Source organism: Vicia villosa, linkage group LG3, assembly GCF_029867415.1.
Source record: "Vicia villosa cultivar HV-30 ecotype Madison, WI linkage group LG3, Vvil1.0, whole genome shotgun sequence".
NCBI classification, from domain to species: Eukaryota; Viridiplantae; Streptophyta; class Magnoliopsida; order Fabales; family Fabaceae; genus Vicia; species Vicia villosa.
The window spans coordinates 128,382,493-128,399,734 of record NC_081182.1 but is presented as its reverse complement, the minus strand read 5'-3'; positions in this window follow the sequence as shown (position 1 = coordinate 128,399,734).

Here is a 17,242-nt window from a genome sequence, read left to right as displayed (position 1 = left end):
GTTAGCCTCCAAAATTAATTAATAAATAATTTCATTCTCTTAGGAGATAATTTCCCCAAAAGAGTCAGAACCCCTGGAAAGGGTCAGCCTCCAAAAACATGATAAAAGTCAGTCTTTTAACAGACAAATTCACCAGCTGAGTCAAAATCCCTGGAAAGGGTTAGCTTCCAAAGAAAAAAACAGTCTTTTAATAAATAAAACCTCCTCAATAGAGTCAAAACCAACAAAAACAGTTAGCCTCAACCTTGGGCTTCATACAAGGCACCAAACAATAAAACTCCCCTGTCAAGAGTCAGCCTCAACCTTGGGCATTGTACAAGGCAGATAATAGAGTCTCCCCAGTGAGTCCTTCATCACTCAGTAGCCACAACCTTGGGCTTTGTACAAGGCAGATAAACCATATCTTTCATGTGTCAAAGATTCTTAAACACTTAGGATCTTTCCCCATATAGTCATCCATACTTAATTCATTTAAGAGTCCGCCACAACCTTGGGCTTTGTACAAGGCAGAAAATAATGTTTTCCCCTAGCTAGAGTTAGCCACAACCTTGGGCTTTGTACAAGGCACATAAAATAGAGTCATTCAATTATCCTCAACAGTTAGCCACAACCTTGGGCTTTGTACAAGGCACACAAATAGAGTCTCCCTAAGTAGAGTCAGCCTCAATTCTGGGCTTTGTACAGAACACAAAAATACCCTGTAATTAATTCCCAGTGGAGTCATCTCCCAGAGTCAATAATAATAATTAATCAATCAAAAAGCCTCAAGCTTGGGCCTCATACAAGCCAGCTAAAGTCAAATCTTTTATACAGTAGATAGACATAGCTTATCTCTATAGAGAGATATTTTTACTACTCTACCACATTCAAACAAACAAACATTTCATTTCAATTTTAATCAAGTCTCCCATTTAGGATTTTGAAAGGCATGAGCTGGCAGTAAAACCCAGACATGTGGTAACTTTCCCTAATTTGGATGAGCATCTTTCTTTCATTTAAGAGGCATTTGACTGGTATACTTGCACATACACAAGTAAGGTCCCCCTCTTGAATGAAATGAATTCAGTTATTCTGTCACTCCTTTAAATGTTTGTGGTAGAATAGTACAAATACCTCTCTGTAGAGATAATTTCATGTCTCTTTACTGTAAACAGAGATTTAATTCCAAGCTTCAACCTTGAGCTTCAAGCAAGGCACCAAAAATAATTAATTTCCCTAGTTAGTTCCCCGAACTACATTAAGCTCTGACTTCCACTAGGGATATGTAGGCATGAGGTTCACAAGGAATCTCAGCGAGCTAATAAAATACCAAAAATAGTCAGTTTGTCTGTCTGTCTGTCTTTTAAAATCAATTCAATTCTCTCTCCTAATACAAAGGAGAAACTTTCCCAATCATTAGCAATAAACACAAACACAATGACACAATCATAGAGGCTAGCTGACTTCTGCCAATACCTCTAGATAGAAACTTTCTAAAACTCAAGTCATATTCCTTAAGAATATTGCTCATGCTTGGAATAGACATTTCGGAACTAGAAGGTGATTCAACATCTTTGGATAATTTTAAAACTTTTTCCTTAAGTTCAAAATTTTCTAATTCAAGCTTCTTATTTTCAGATTCAAAGAGCTTCTTCAGCTTTTTGTATTTGATACTAAGTTGAGCCTTGATTTCCATAAGTTCTGTTAGACTAGAAACTAACTCTTCTCTAGATAGTTCAGAAAATACCTCTTAAGAATCTGAGTCTGATGTAGATTCTAATTCATCAACGGTGGCCATCAATGCCAAGTAGCCATCAAGCCTTTCTTCTTTTCAAACTTCTTCTTGGGCTTTTCCCTCTGAAGCTTTGGACACTCATTCTTGTAATGTCCAGGCTCTTTGCATTCATAGCATGTCACCTTCTTTTTGTCAGATCTTCTGTGTCCAGAAGATTCTCCTCTTTCAGGCCTTTTGGAGCTTTTGAAGTTCTTGAACTTTCGTTGTTTACTCTTCCAGAGTTGATTTACTCTTTTGGAAATCATGGAAAGTTCTTCTTCTTCTTCTTCTTCTTCTTCTTCTTCTGAATCTTCAGAATCTTCTTCTCCAGCCTGAAAAGCGTTAGTGCATTTTTTATTATAAGATTTTAATGCAATTGACTTACCTTTCTTCTGAGGTTCATTTGCATCCAGCTCTATTTCATGACTCCTCATGGCACTGATCAGCTCTTTAAGAGAAACTTCATTCAGATTCTTAGCAGTCTTGAATGCAGTCACCATTGGGCCCCATCTTCTGGGCAAGCTTCTGATGATCTTCTTGACATGATCAGCCTTTTGTATATCCCTTGTCAAGCACTCTTAATCCAGCAGTCAAAGTCTGGAATCTTGAGAACATTGCTTCAATGTTTTCATCTTCCTCCATCTTGAAAGCTTCGTACTTCTGGATTAAAGCAAGAGCTTTTGTCTCCTTTACTTGGGCATTCCTTTCATGAGTCATCTTCAAAGATTCAAAGATGTCATGGGCAGTTTCTCTGTTTGATATCTTCTCATATTTAGCATGAGAAATAGCATTCAGCAGAATAGTCCTTGACTTGTGATGATTTTTGAATTGTTTCTTTTGATCATCACTCATTTCTTGTCTAGACATCTTTACTCCACAAGCATTCATAGGATGTCTGTAACCATCTAAGACTAGATCCCATAAGTCACCATCTTGACCAAGAAAGTAATTATCGAGTCTATCTTTCCAGTACTCAAAGTTTTCACCATCAAACACTGGTGGTCTAGTGTAGCCATTGCTTCCATTTCCATTCTTGTATTGTTCAGTAGGAACATGTGTAGTAGTTGGATCACCCATATAGACTTTGTGTTTTTCTCCCTGAATCTTTTGTCTAACACGTTTAAGTGCTTGCATCTAGAATCGGTGCTCTGATGCCAATTGAAGGATAGAAAAACACGTAGAAAGGGGGGTTTGAATAAGTGTGACTTTAAAAACTTATAAGATAAAAACAATGAACACGATTATTTTTATCCTGGTTCGTTGTTAACGAAACTACTCCAGTCCACCCCCTTAGATTGATTTACCTCAACTGAGGATTTAAGCCACTAATCAAATTGATTACAATGGTTATCCACTTAGAAAACCTCTAAGTCTTCTAGAGTACACTGAACACAACTTGATCACTCTAGGAAATTACCACTTGGAAAACTTCTAAGACTCCTAGAGTCTACAGATCACAACATGATCACTCTAGGAACCTTTTACAATCAATGAAAAATAAATGTTTACAAGAGTAAGATTGCTGCTTTTACTAACTTTGCCTTTTGTAGCTTCTAACGTTCCTTTTGTCAGTCAGAGATTAGACTTAATAAATGTAAAATAAATGTTTACAATCAATGTAAAATAAACATGCTTTTGCTGCTTTTACTAACTTTGCCTTTTGTAGCTTCTAACGTTCCTTTTGTCAGTCAAAGATTAAACTTAATAGCCTGTCATCTTGTACTTGCTTCTGAACTATGATTAGTAGATACAACGTTTGAATATCAGAGTCAAACACCTTGGTGCATAGCATCTTTTTGTCTTCTGACTTTGAAGAGCTTGAGCGTGCTACCATTCAGAACTCCAGTGCTTCTGCTTCTGACTTCATGTTCTTCTGATTCTTCATAGTCCATGTTCTGATTCTACTTGACCATCTTCTGATGTCTTGCCGGAGCATGTTCTGATGTAGCCATCCAGAACCTTTTGAGTCATAGCTTCTGAGTGCTGATTTGTGCATACTCTTTATATATTTCCTGAAATGGAAAATGCAAAGGATTAGAGTACCACATTGTCTTATACAAAATTCATATATAATGTTATCATCAAAACATAGAATATTAATCAGAACAAATCTTGTTCTAACACCCTTCATTTGGAATTTGCCACAATTTCCATGTTTAGAAACCTTAGTTTACTTGCTACACAAGATTTAGTTTGTCACACTCTGCAACTTGATGTAAATGAAACTCTGATTGTATAACCATAAATTGATCTTCAATATACATGTCTGAGTTGTTTTATACAGACATTGTAAATATCCAGCTCCCATCAAGATATTTAACAGAATCAGTATGCTACACCAGAGACTCTTGCCCTCTTCCTTATGAAGGAGTGAAAAACACTTAGAAAGGGGGGGGGATTGAATAAGGGTTTGATCAAAAAATGGTAGACAAAAATAAATCACACAATTATTTTTATCCTGGTTCGTTTTTAACTAAACTACTCCAGTCCACCCCTAACAAAGTGATTTACCTCAACTGGGGATTTAATCCATGATTCAAACTGATTACAATGGTTATCCACTTAGAACTCTCTCTAAGTCTTCTAGAGTATATAGATCACAACTTGATCACTCCTGGAACTTCCTTTTACAATCAATGTAAAATAAATATTACAAGAGTTTAATGTGCTTCTTAAAAGTTGTAATCATCAAGTGATATTTCTCTTAAGTTCTAGTTCTTAACACTCACTAAGATATTACAAAGTTGTGAGGATGAAGATGAAATTATTCTTTTCTTTAGTGTGATTTCAGTTTGACAGCATTTTGGTATATTTGCACAAGAGTTCTCTCTTTGCTTATAAATCAAACTTCTATATATAGGCGTTGAGGAAAAGTGATTGTTGGGAGCATTTAATGCTTTGCGTGAATAGTACACTGCTGCATTTAATGTTTCACTCTTTTGTCAACTCGAGCCATGCTTCAGTTGCTTTTACTCACTTTGCCTTTTGTAGCTTTAACGTTCCTTTTGTCAGTCAAAGATTTGACGTCATAGCTGTAACATCCCGATTTTTATTAATATTTTTATTAATTATATTAGTAATTATATTATTTGGTGTATTAATAATTACTTATTTATTTAGTTATTATGTGATATAATAATTATTTGAAATATTTAATTGTACGTGTGTTTGTGTTATTTGGGTTAATTAAGTTGTATGAGAGATGTAACTAAATGGGCTTAAGTGATAGAAACATAATGGATAGATTGGTGGGTTAAGCCCAATTGACATAAGTGAGATAGTAAGAGAAGGTTAGGGTTTTAGAGATTACTATTTTCATTTGGGGGAAAAGATAGGAAGAAGAGAAAAGAGGCAAAATGGAAGAGAACAATGGTGAAAGAGAAAAGCTAGATGAAACCCCATTTTCGCAGCTATGTTTCAGCAAAGAGTCACCTTAGCAAAACAGACGTATCTCTCAATCCAACCGTTGGATTGTTGCGGTACTTGGACACAACGTTCCTGAACTGGTTTTTAGGTGTGTCTCCAAATGATGTTAGAAAGGATTTCTTTTGGAGAAAAGTTTAGAGCTATGGTGAAAGAGTCCATAGTTACCAAGGTAAGGGTGGGATTCTTTCATGCTAAAGGGTTGTATGATAGTATGTTATGGTGGGTTTGATTCTATACTTTGATATCCATTTTCTTCTATGTTGAAATTTTGGGTATTTGATGATTTGTTCGAATGTGATGATATAAATGTGATAAGTTGTGTGCAATTGATAATCTATGTGTATTAGATTGTTGTGTTTGTTGTGGGTAAACCATTGATAGTGAAATAATGGGTTTTGTTGTAGAATTGGAAAATAATGGAATAGAAATATAATAGCTGAATTGAAATTAATATAGTTTGATTATTAATTGGATAATTAAATTATTAGTTGAATTGATTCCAATAAGTCTATGTGATTGGAATATACTTGGACTTGGACCAATTATTCGCTTTATCGGTAAATTACGATATTTTTAGAAATTGACCGTAATTGTGTTTTGGTTGAATATTCAAGTTGAGAATAATATATTGTTATGCCAATGATGTTGTTTTGATAATAAACATTATTTCTAATTGATTTAGTTGATGATTGAAAGCCGATTTGATTTACTTGATATATTGGCATATTGAGATTATTTTGAGAATTGGCCAAAAATTGTGATTTCGGTTTGGATGCCTTTGTTGCGAATAATGTTGTAATTGCCAATATGATTATTATTGTGCACTGTTATGTGATTAACTTTATGGTATGAATCCTAGCTAATTGTCGTTAGTTTAGTGGATTATGATGATAATTGCGATGAATGTGTTAATATGTGAAATTGAGTAATTGTGCTGATGTGCCGAACCTTGATGATAATTGTAATGATCTTGATGATATGAAAATTGTATATTTGTGAAGATTTTGTGAATACGTGATATTGTATATATTTGTGAGGATGATTTTATGACTAAGTGAAGATGAAATATTATGGTGATGTGAATTACCACGTATAAATGGTAATTGATTGTGATATAGGCTTATGCATCGTGACGATATGTGATTGTGATGAGTATGTTGTGTTGTTTTGTTTGTTGAGTCACATTTCATATGCATACTCTGTGACGGCCTGGATATGCAAACTAGTGACGAAGGCTTATGCCTTGTGCCTCTGAATTGGGCAATTGGTGACGGGGGTTGAAGCTCCGATTGGTACCACATGCATATGCACAGTTGAGTCGCACATTGAGTCGCATTTTGAATTATTGTGTTTATGAAGTGAATGCTATGATGTGTGAATGCATAGTTTGCGAAGTTGAATTCATTTGATATGAATTGTTGATGTGTGTAGATGTGATGTATGTAAATGAAACGTATATGATGAGAATGCGAATATATATATATATATATATATATATATATATATATATATTATATATATATATATATATATTAATGATATATGTATATATGTGGAATATATGAACCATGTTTTGCCATTGTTGATAGTTGTATTAATTTACGTTGTAATTATGAAGTGTATGTTATTATGTGCTTGAATGACATACTTGTAAACTTGAATACATTTTTATAGTTGATAGTTAACATTATTGTTGTGATGCAAATTGCTTATATTGAGAAGTGGTGAATTGTGTCTGATTTTACCTTTGCTATATGTATTATCATACTTTCCTTTATAATGTTTGATATCTCACCCCTTTTGCTGATGTTTCCCCTACCATGGGAAATGGGCAGATACTCAAGTATAGTTATGGAAGTTTGTAGCTTCATCGTGTCTGGTTGGTGTGTCGCTCTGATACGTAGCACTTGGGGGGTTGTCTATATTGTTGTTTCCATGTTGTTCATGTTTTAGTTGTTGAGTTCCAAATTGGATAATGAGAAGTACTATGAAGTTTGAAGTTGTTTCCGATTAAATAAGATGATTTGTTTATAAAGCCGAATGTTATGATTCCGCTGCATATTAAAATGAAGTTGGTTTGTCTAAGAGTTGTTATAAGTTGTTTTGTGCTTCTCTGAGATTAAAGTGCTATGTATCTATTTATGAGTTGTTTATATGAAGTAAATTTGATATCCCAAATGCTTGTTGATAGTTTTTAAAATACTCTGATTTCTCGCATGATATTTTCGGGTAGAATTTGGGGTGTTACAATAGCCTTTTCATCTTGTTCTTGCTTCTATACTTAGACCATTGGATTAACATTTGAATATCAGAGTCTTCAGCTTTGGTGCAGATACTACTTCTGTCTTCAGACTTTGAAGTGCTTTGAACATGATACCATTAGAGCTTCAGAGCATTGCTTCTGACTGCCATCTTCTGATGCTTTCCAGATCATGTTCTCAATTCTTCAAAACCATCTTATGATGTCTGACAGAGCATGTTCTGATGAAGCCATCCAAAACTTCTAGGTCAGTGCTTCTGAACGCTGATTTTGTGCATACTCTTTTAGACTTTTCCTGAAATGTAAAACATGAATAATTAGAGTACCACATTGTCTTATAAAAAATTCATATATAATGTTATCATCAAAGCTAAGAATATTGATCAGAACATTTCTTGTTCTAACAATCTCCGCCTTTTTTAAGATGACAAAAACATAGAAAATTAATATGAATTTGTATCCAGAATATCAGATGAAAAAGACAATACACAAATATAGCATGAAAGCATATTACTCAGAGTGTGTGAATATGTATCCCCCTGAGATTAACAATCTCCCCCTGAAATTAATACTAGAAGAATTTATAGATAAAAGACTTCCCTGAGTATTTTCCATTTCAGATGAGACTTTCACGTTGAACTTTAAACTTCAGAGCTTCCATTGGACAACTTCAGAGCTTTGAATTCCTCTTTGAGATCACTTGGCTTTATCATAGCATCAAGAAGGCTTGCTTGTATCAGAGCTCGAGACTTCTTGTATCAGAGCTTTAATTGTTGTAACAAAGTATAGCTCGCTTATGATCTTGAAGCTTCTTGTATCAGAACATTGCTTGCTTGCTTCAACTTAGCTTTCTTCAGATGCGTTTCTCCCCATTTTCGTTTCTCCCCATATTGAGCTTGATCAGAGTATCACATTCCTGCAAAACTATCAGAGACAGAAAAAAACTTGCAATTTTTGTTAGGAATGTTGAGACTTAAGCCCAACAATTGATATTATAAATCAATTCAATTAGCACGTTTCTCCCTTTTTTTGTCATATCATCAAAAAGCGTAACAGATTCAGATGAAAGACACATAGAGTGAAGAAAGAAAAGATATTTTCATTGATTAATCAGAAGATAGGAGTACAAAGTAGATGCAAATCAAAACAGATGCAAGAAATAAGAAAAAAAACTAAGACACAAGACATAGACTACGACTGGCTAAGCTTAGAGGCTAAGGCTGCCAGAAGGTTCTTAATCTCAACATTGTCTTCAGCTTTCTTCTTGGAGCATTCTTCAGTCTTCTGCATCCAAGTTCTGAATTCAGCATTTGTGTCATCTTGCTTGTCTAGAAGAATAACCACAGAAACTTGATTCTGTTGGAGTTCCTTCAGAGTTTCCATCAGAACAGGTGTTGAGGGGCTAGTAGAAGAAGCAACAGGATTTGCTTCAATAGCAGGAAGATTAGAAGCTGCAATCATCTGATTAACAACAACATGTTCCTCTTCAGCAGGAATGGCTTCAACATGTTGCACTTCAGCTTGTTCTTCTTCAACAAATTCTTCTCCTGCAGGATACTCAATGAAGGATACACCAAGTCAGGATACTCTTCCAGAGGGTTCTCCCGGAACCAGTCAAACAGAGTCTTGAAGTCTCCTGTCAAAACTAAATATGGATAGGAGTCCAGACAACCAGAGCCAAATAATTATCCACTTCCATTTCATCAACAAAAGGCTTCTCTTCTAGAGGCCTCCAGTCAGTGATAGGATGATAATACCTGCCACTTCCAAAATCCAGAGTCAGTCCAGCAGGACCAGGAGCGTCATCAAGACAATCTTTCTGGAGATCCAAAAACTTAGCTTGCACTTTATCTGAGAAAGCTTTCCAAAGCTTTCTAGCAGCTACATGATCCAACTTGGAGTCATGAGCAACCTTCAGAACGTCTAACCCTGTCCTAACCTTGTATTTTAATGATTCAAAACGTACATCAACAAAAGGTTTTGGAAAGTTGGTTATGTGAGGGGTGATTGGAGATTTTGAGTTAAGGACGAAGAGTGGTTTTTTTGGGTTGAAAATGGCATAAGTTTCAGGTTCTCTTTCAAGCACAAAAGAAGTGTTTGAAGAGGATGGTTGAAGGGAGGATTCAACTTCATTGTTAGAGTCTAAGACTACGACAATGAGGTCAAAGGAAGTGTTCTGGGGTTTAAAGGAGCGCATGAGGCAAATGAATGAGTCTGAAAAAGATGATTCTGGAGAGGGGAGGTTGAAGAACACTGGAATGTCAACAGCGAGTTGGAGGTTAGATGGTTGAGGACTGGATTGTGGTTGAGATTCAGAAGGTGGGGGTTGAGAGTGAGGTTGAGATCCTTCTAGAACTTTGGTGTTTAGAGGCGTTGGTTCAAGAATTGTTTCAGAATCAAGAATAGGGTGTTTTCCTTTAGACTTGGGGGAAGAAGAAGATGGAGGGTTAGAAATTTTGGTTGTTTGAGGATTTTCTAGGGCTTTTTTGGTGATTTTTCTGGTGGAGCTTCTGTTGAGATATGTTAAGAAATTAAAATAGGAACAGAAACAGGCTCAGAAATAGAAATACTAGGAGACTTTTGCTTCTTCTTTTGAGGTTTGGAAGGTCCATCTCAAACAGTCTTCCTTTTCTTCTCCTTCTTCTTCTCTTCCTTCTTCTCTTCCTCCTTTTCTTGAGTTTCTTCTTGAACTTCTGTCTGCTCTTTCTTCTTTTTCTTTTCCTTCTTTCCTTCTTGCTGGTCTTGCTTTCTTTTCTTCTTCTTTTTCTCTTCCTCTTTCTCTGGTACTTGATTAGCTGTAGTGAGAAGTTCTTGGTTGCTTATCCACACAGGATCGTACACAGAGCCTTCCTTTTTACACAATTCCAGATACCTGACAACAATGTTTGGATGCTCATTCTTGAAAAAAAGTTCAAAATCATCCAGAGCAAGAGTCCTTCTGGTCAAAACCTCATGGTCCACTCTGGGAGTAGCAGCAATGGTCTCTATTAATCTCATCTTCTTAAGAGTGTGAGCATTCATAGTTCTTCCACTCGTTGCATACAGATCCTTGATAACTCCAGCTTTTTCTAGATCACCAACCAATCCAGTTTCAACTAGAAGATCTGTAATTATCTTTCCAAAGGGAATTATGTTCCTTCTGAACTTGGGATTCTTCAATCTGACTTGTTCTCTAGAGTCCCTCACATGATTCCACACGTGGTTAAAGATTATGAAGGGAAGATCCACCTTCTCTTGGTTACCAATACAATATAGAATGTACTCTTGGTCCTTGTTGACATGGTTAGGAGAAACAGTTGCCTTTCTGTGGTAGATGCAACCCAGAAGAATCTTAGCCCAGATTGTTTAGGGATCCTTCAATTCCTTGATGCTAGTAGACTCTTTTCCAGATTTGAAGATTTCTGCATAAACAGCTTCCCAATCTGTTCTTCAAATTATGGCTCCAGAAGCACCTTCACAATTTTCCAAACCAAACAATCTTCTGATAAGATTTTCTGTGATGGAGATTTCTTCGCCATGAACAAAGGTCAGAATTTCTTTTGGCATTAATGAAGCATGAACCCAAAATTCTTTGACCAATTTTGGGTAAACTGGTCCACACAAACGATAGAAAAACGCTTCCCAACCCTGAAATAACATATTATCCTTCAAATGAATGTCGTGTTCTTCAAGATTATCAAAATCAACCATCATTTCACCAAGAACTTCTAGTTCGTCAATAGGAATCAGACAAGTCTTGTATAGAACATTTTCTTGTTGCTGTTGATCTTGATCTTGTTGTTGTTGTTGAGACGATAAAGCATTTTTGGGATTTGATGAAGAAGCCATTGAAGAACACTTGAGATTTCTGGGTTTCTTAGTTTTAGGGTTTTTGAAAAGAGAGAAGAGGAGACTGAAATGCATAAAATGAAATATGATGAAGGAGTGAAAAGAGAGAAAATGAATATGATATGGGTTTATATAGACACGACTTGAAAACAAAATGCAATGGAATTCTAAATGCAAGCAGTTACAGAATGCAATGAATCAATCACAATTAATGTTGAGTGGCGTTGGTGGAGATAGCGTGAGATTTGAAAAGATTTGCACAATTACCTAGAGCGACGTCTCATCAACTGCATGCATGCTTGTCCCTTCAGAATGAACACTTGGTCATCATCTGGAATAGCTGGTGACAGCTGTTTTGCTTTACAGAAGTTCTGTATCATACTTAGACACGTGAAATGTTAGGAATAATAGAATCAAAGTATCTAAATGATCATACATACACAGAACATCTGATAAGAGGATAAATAAACATTTTCAATCTAATCCATATATTTGATCTTCTCAACACCTTCATTCTGGTCATAAGTCCATACTGATGTTCCTCAGAATGAACTTAAACCTATCTTCAGCAAGGGGTTTTGTAAAGATATCAGCCCATTGATGGTCTGTATCTATAAAGTTTAAAGAAAGAACACCCTTTTGAACATAGTCCCTAATAAAGTGACGTTTAATCCCTATTTGTTTAGCTTTAGAGTGTAAGATAGGATTCTTTGATAAACAACTAGCAGAAGTATTATCACAGAATATAGGAATGTTACTCTCATATATCTGATAGTCTTCTAGCTGACTTTTCATCCAGAGCATCTGTGTACTACATCCAGCAGCAGCTACATATTCTGCTTCTACAGTAGAGAGGTCAATTATGGGTTGCTTCTTGCTGTACCAGGAGATTAGGTTACTTCCCAGAAACTGACAGCTTCCATAAGTACTTTTCATTTCAACTCTATCTCCAGCGTAATCAGTGAAGGATAGAAAAACACTTAGAAAGGGGGGTTGAATAAGTGTGACTTTAAAAACTCTTAAGATAAAAACAATGAACACAATTATTTTTATCCTGGTTCGGTGTTAACGAAACTACTCAAGTCCACCCCCTTACAGTGATTTACCTCAACTGAGGATTTAATCCACTAATCAATATTGATTACAATGGTTTTCCACTTAGATACCATCTAAGTCTTCTAGAGTATACTGATCACAACTTGATGACTCTAGGAATACACCACTTAGATAACTTCTAAGTCTTCTAGAGTCTACTGATCTCACTGATCACTCTAGGAACCTTTTACAATCAATGTAAAATAAATTTTTACAAGAGTATGAATTTGCTTATTAAAAAAAAGCTATAATCACAACTGTGATATTTCTCTTAAGTTCTAAGCTTAACTCTCACTAAATATTACAATAGTTGTGAGGTTGAAGATGAAGTTCGTGAGCTTTGAGTTTGACAGCGTTTCTGTATAATGCGCAAGTGTTCTGTTGAGCTTCACATCAGAGCTTCTATATATAGGCGTTTGAGAAGATGGTCGTTGGGAGCATTTAATGCGTTGCGTGTATAGTACTGCTCTGCATTTAATGTTTCACACTTTTGTCAACTATCTCGAGCTATGCTTTTTCTACTTTTTCTGACTTTGCCTTTTGTAGCATCTATCATTCCTTTTGTCAGTCAGAGTAGCCTGTCATCTTGTACTTGCTTCTGATCTCAGATTTGTGAATACAACGTTTTAATAATCAGAGTCATTCAGCTTGGTGCAGAGCATCTTCTTATCTTCAGACTTTGAAGTGCTTAAGCGTGATACCATAAGAACTTCAGTGCTTCTGCTTCTGATCTCATGTTCTTCTGATGCTTCATAGACCATGTTTTGATTCTTCTTGACCATCTTCTGATGTCTTGCGAGAGCATGTTCTGATGTTGCAATCTTGAACCTTCTGAGTCAGTGCTTCTGAGCGCTAAATTGTGCATACTCTTTATGTATTTCCTGAAATGGAAAATGTAAAGGATTAGAGAACCACATTGTCTTATACAAAATTCATATACATTGTTATCATCAAAACAAGAATATTGATCAGAAAAAATCTTGTTCTAACAATCTCCCCCTTTTTGATGATGACAAAAACATATATAATTGATATGAATTTGCAATCAGAATATCAGATGACAAAAGACAATTACACAGATATAGCATAAGCATATAATCAGAGTGTGTGAATATGTCTCCCCCTGAGATTAACAATCTCCCCCTGAAATAAATACTAGAAGAATTTATAACTAAAAGACTTCCCTGAGTATTTTCCATTTCGGTAGAGACGTTCACTTTGCCTAGAACTTCGGAATATTCAGAGCTTCTGCTTCTTGCTTCCATATGACAGCTTTAGAGCTTTGAATTTCTTCTTGAATCATAGCATGCTTGATTGTATCAGAACATTCTTGAATGTATCAGAGCATCATCAGAGCATCTTTACATACTGAAATGTTTCAGAGCATACTAGACGAAAATAATCAGATCATGAATGGATCAGAACATTCTTTTAAGAAAGAATATGTATCATAGAAATTAAGAGAAGAAAATGTATCAGGGCATATTCTTCAAAGAGAATATCAGAACATTCTTCTTGCTTCTAATCTTGAAGCTTCACAGCACTAAGCTTGCTTCAATTTCCAAGAACATGCTTCTTTATAGAATTGCTTTTCCTCATGTATTTGCTTCTCATGTTGAGCTTTTTCAGAATAACTTCAATCCTGCAAAAAACCTCAAAGACATAGAACTTGCAAATAATGTTAGGAAATGTTGAGACTTGATCCCAGCAACTGATATAATAAACCAAATCAATTATCATGTTTCTCCCCCTTTTTGTCATAACATCAAAAAACATTAAAAGATTCAGATGATAAAAGACACAGAAAGTGAAGAAGATAATATTTCATTGATTAACAAAATATATCAGAAGTACAAGAGGGATAGAAGCAGATGCAAGAAACAGATGCATAAAACAAGAAAACATCTAAGACCAAGACACACTACGACTAGCCTAGCTTAGAAGCTAACTTGGCCAGAAGGTTTTTAATCTCAGTAGTGCTTTCTGTCTGCGTCTTCATGAAGGATCTAAACTCATTATGAGTATCCTCATGCTTGTCCAAACGAGAAGCAAGATCAGCTTGATTCTGTTGAAGAGCCTTCATGGTGTTTACCAACACAGAAGGTCCAGCAGAAGAAGCATCAAAGCTATTGTCCATAAGAGGATTCTTAGCCGCATCATCAACCATGAGAACATCAGATTGATTTTCCTTAATAGGAGATTGCATAGCAGGATGATTCTCAGCGTCTTGAGTTTCAGCATCTTGAATCTTAGCATCAGCTTCTGATTCAGAAGCAACTTCAACAAACACAGGAGAAGGGATATCAGCATCTGGATTCTCTAAAGCCAGAAGAATTTCAGCCAAATTCTGAGGAGGTGTAGGAGCAGCAGGTTCTGATGGGTATTGAACTTCTGGATATACCATATTTGGTGCTTTATCAGAGGGATTCTCCCTTAACAAGTTGAATAGAAACTGAAAGTCTCCAGTTAGAACATGATAGTGAGGCTTCCACACAACCATAGCAAGTGGATGTACTTCCTCAAGCTCATCAACAAATTCCTTCTCTTCAAGAGATTTCCAGCTCCTGATGGGGTGATAGTACTTACCATCATCTATCTCCAAAAAGTAACCATAAGATCCAGATACATCAGCCAAGCATCTCTTCTAGATGTTCAGAAAATCAGTCTGAATATCCTTCTTGAAAATTTCCCACAACTTGCCAGTAGCAACAGGATATATCTTGGAGTGATGAGCAGCTTTCAGAGTATCCAACCCTGTTCTGACCTTATACATTAACAAGTCATAACAAGTATCAATAGAGGGTTCAAGAGGATTGAAGGTGAAACGATAGTCAGGGTAAAGAAGACTATAGGGTTTAGATTCTCTTGAGAACAAAGCAGAGGTGATAGAAGAGGTTAAGGAGGATGAAGAGTCTTCGGTGGAGGTGGTTGATAATATATTTTCAGAAGGAAGTTGGGGAAAGGTAGCATTTAGTGGTTGAGGGTTTAGAACTGGTGTAGAAAGAAATGGACGGTTTTTGTTTGAGGTTGTAGAAGAGGATGGAACTATAGAAAGAGGAGGCTTTTTCTGAGGCGGATGGTCAGAAGAATCTGCATGGTAAATTTTTATGAGTGAGCTTCGCAAACTGTTCTTCGGTTTTGGTTATTTTGAGAGACTCAGTAGGTTTCTTCTGCTTCTTTGCTTGCTTAGCACCAGGTCCTTCTTCTGTGACCTTTCTCTTAATTTTCTTTTCTTTCTTCTTCTTTTCCTTCTTTCTTAACTTATCCAGAGATGGAAGAGTTCTTCCTCGAATCCAAGCAGGATCAACAGAAGTTTGAGCTTTAACACATGACTTGAGATAGCGTTTAACAGATTTGTCTAGCTCCTCCTTAAACATGTGAGAGAAAATCACAACAGGAGTTCTTCTGGTCAGAATATCTGGAAACACTTTTGAAGGAGTGGTCACCCTTTCAATCAGCTGCATCCTTTTTAGAGACTGAGCATTCAGAATACTCCCTCGGATAGTAGTAAAGTTATGAAGTGAGCCAGCTGCTCTTAGAACATCTATCAAGCCACTCTCAATCAGAATATCTGAAATCATTCTTCCAAAAGGAATAGTATTCTTCTTGAGGTTGGGATACTTCTGACGTTCTTCATCTCTTGATTCTTCAATATTTATCTTTAGATGTTGGAAAAAACGTGTGGTAGATTGACTCTCATGCCTTTTTCAATGCAGAATAATATATACTTCTGATCCTGATTGACATAGGTAGCAGTGTTTGATTGTTTTCTATGATAGAGAGATCCCAGAATGATCTCAGCCCATACTCTGTATGAAGGCTTCAAGTCAGTCGTGAAAGGAGAGGCAACACCAGAAGAAAACAATTAATCTCAATATGTTTAGCTTTGGAATGTAAGATTGGATTCTTAGATAAACATATAGCAGAAGTATTATCACAAAAGATAGGAATGTTACTCTCATATATCTGATAATCTTCTAGCTGACTCTTCATCTAAAGCATCTGTGTACTACATCTAGCAGCAACAACATATTTTGCTTCTATTGTAGAGAGGGCAATTGTAGCTCGCTTCTTGCTGTACTAGGAGATCAAGTGACTTCCAAGAAATTGACAACTTCCAAAAGTACTTTTCCTTTCAACTCTATCTCCAGCGTAATCAGCATCACAAAATCCTACTAAGTTGTATTCTTCAGATCTTCTGTAGACTAAACCAACATTAGTAGTACCTTTCAGATACCTCAGAATTCTCTTAATAGCTGTTAAGTGAGATTCTCTAGGATCTGATTGGAATCTTGCACACAGACAAACTGTGAATAAAATATCAGGTCTAGAAGCAGTAAGATATAGAAGAGATCCAATCATACCTCTGTAAAGCTTCTGATCTACCTTCTTACTTACCTCATCCTTACCTAGAACACACGTTGGATGCATAGGAGTTTTTGCTTCTTTGCTTTCTGAAAGATTAAACTTCTTTATAAGTTCTTTCACATACTTGGTCTGATGAACATAAGTTCCTTCAGAAGCTTGATATATTTGGATCCCAAGGAAGTACTTGAGTTCTCCCATCATGCTCATTTCAAACTCAGCCTGCATAGACTTAGCAAACTCCTTTCCAACTGTAGCATTAGAGGTTCCAAAGATAAGATCATCAACATATATTTGGCAAATTAAGATATCCTTTTTAAAAGTTTTACAAAAGAGAGTAGTATCCATTTTTACTCTATTGAAACCATTATCCAGAAGGAAAGAACTTAATCTTTCATACCAAGCTCTAGAGACTTAGAGTCTTTAAAACCAGGAGGTTGGTGGACATATACTTCCTCATCTATATAACCATTTAAGAATGCACTCTTAACATCCATCTGATACAGAGTGATGTT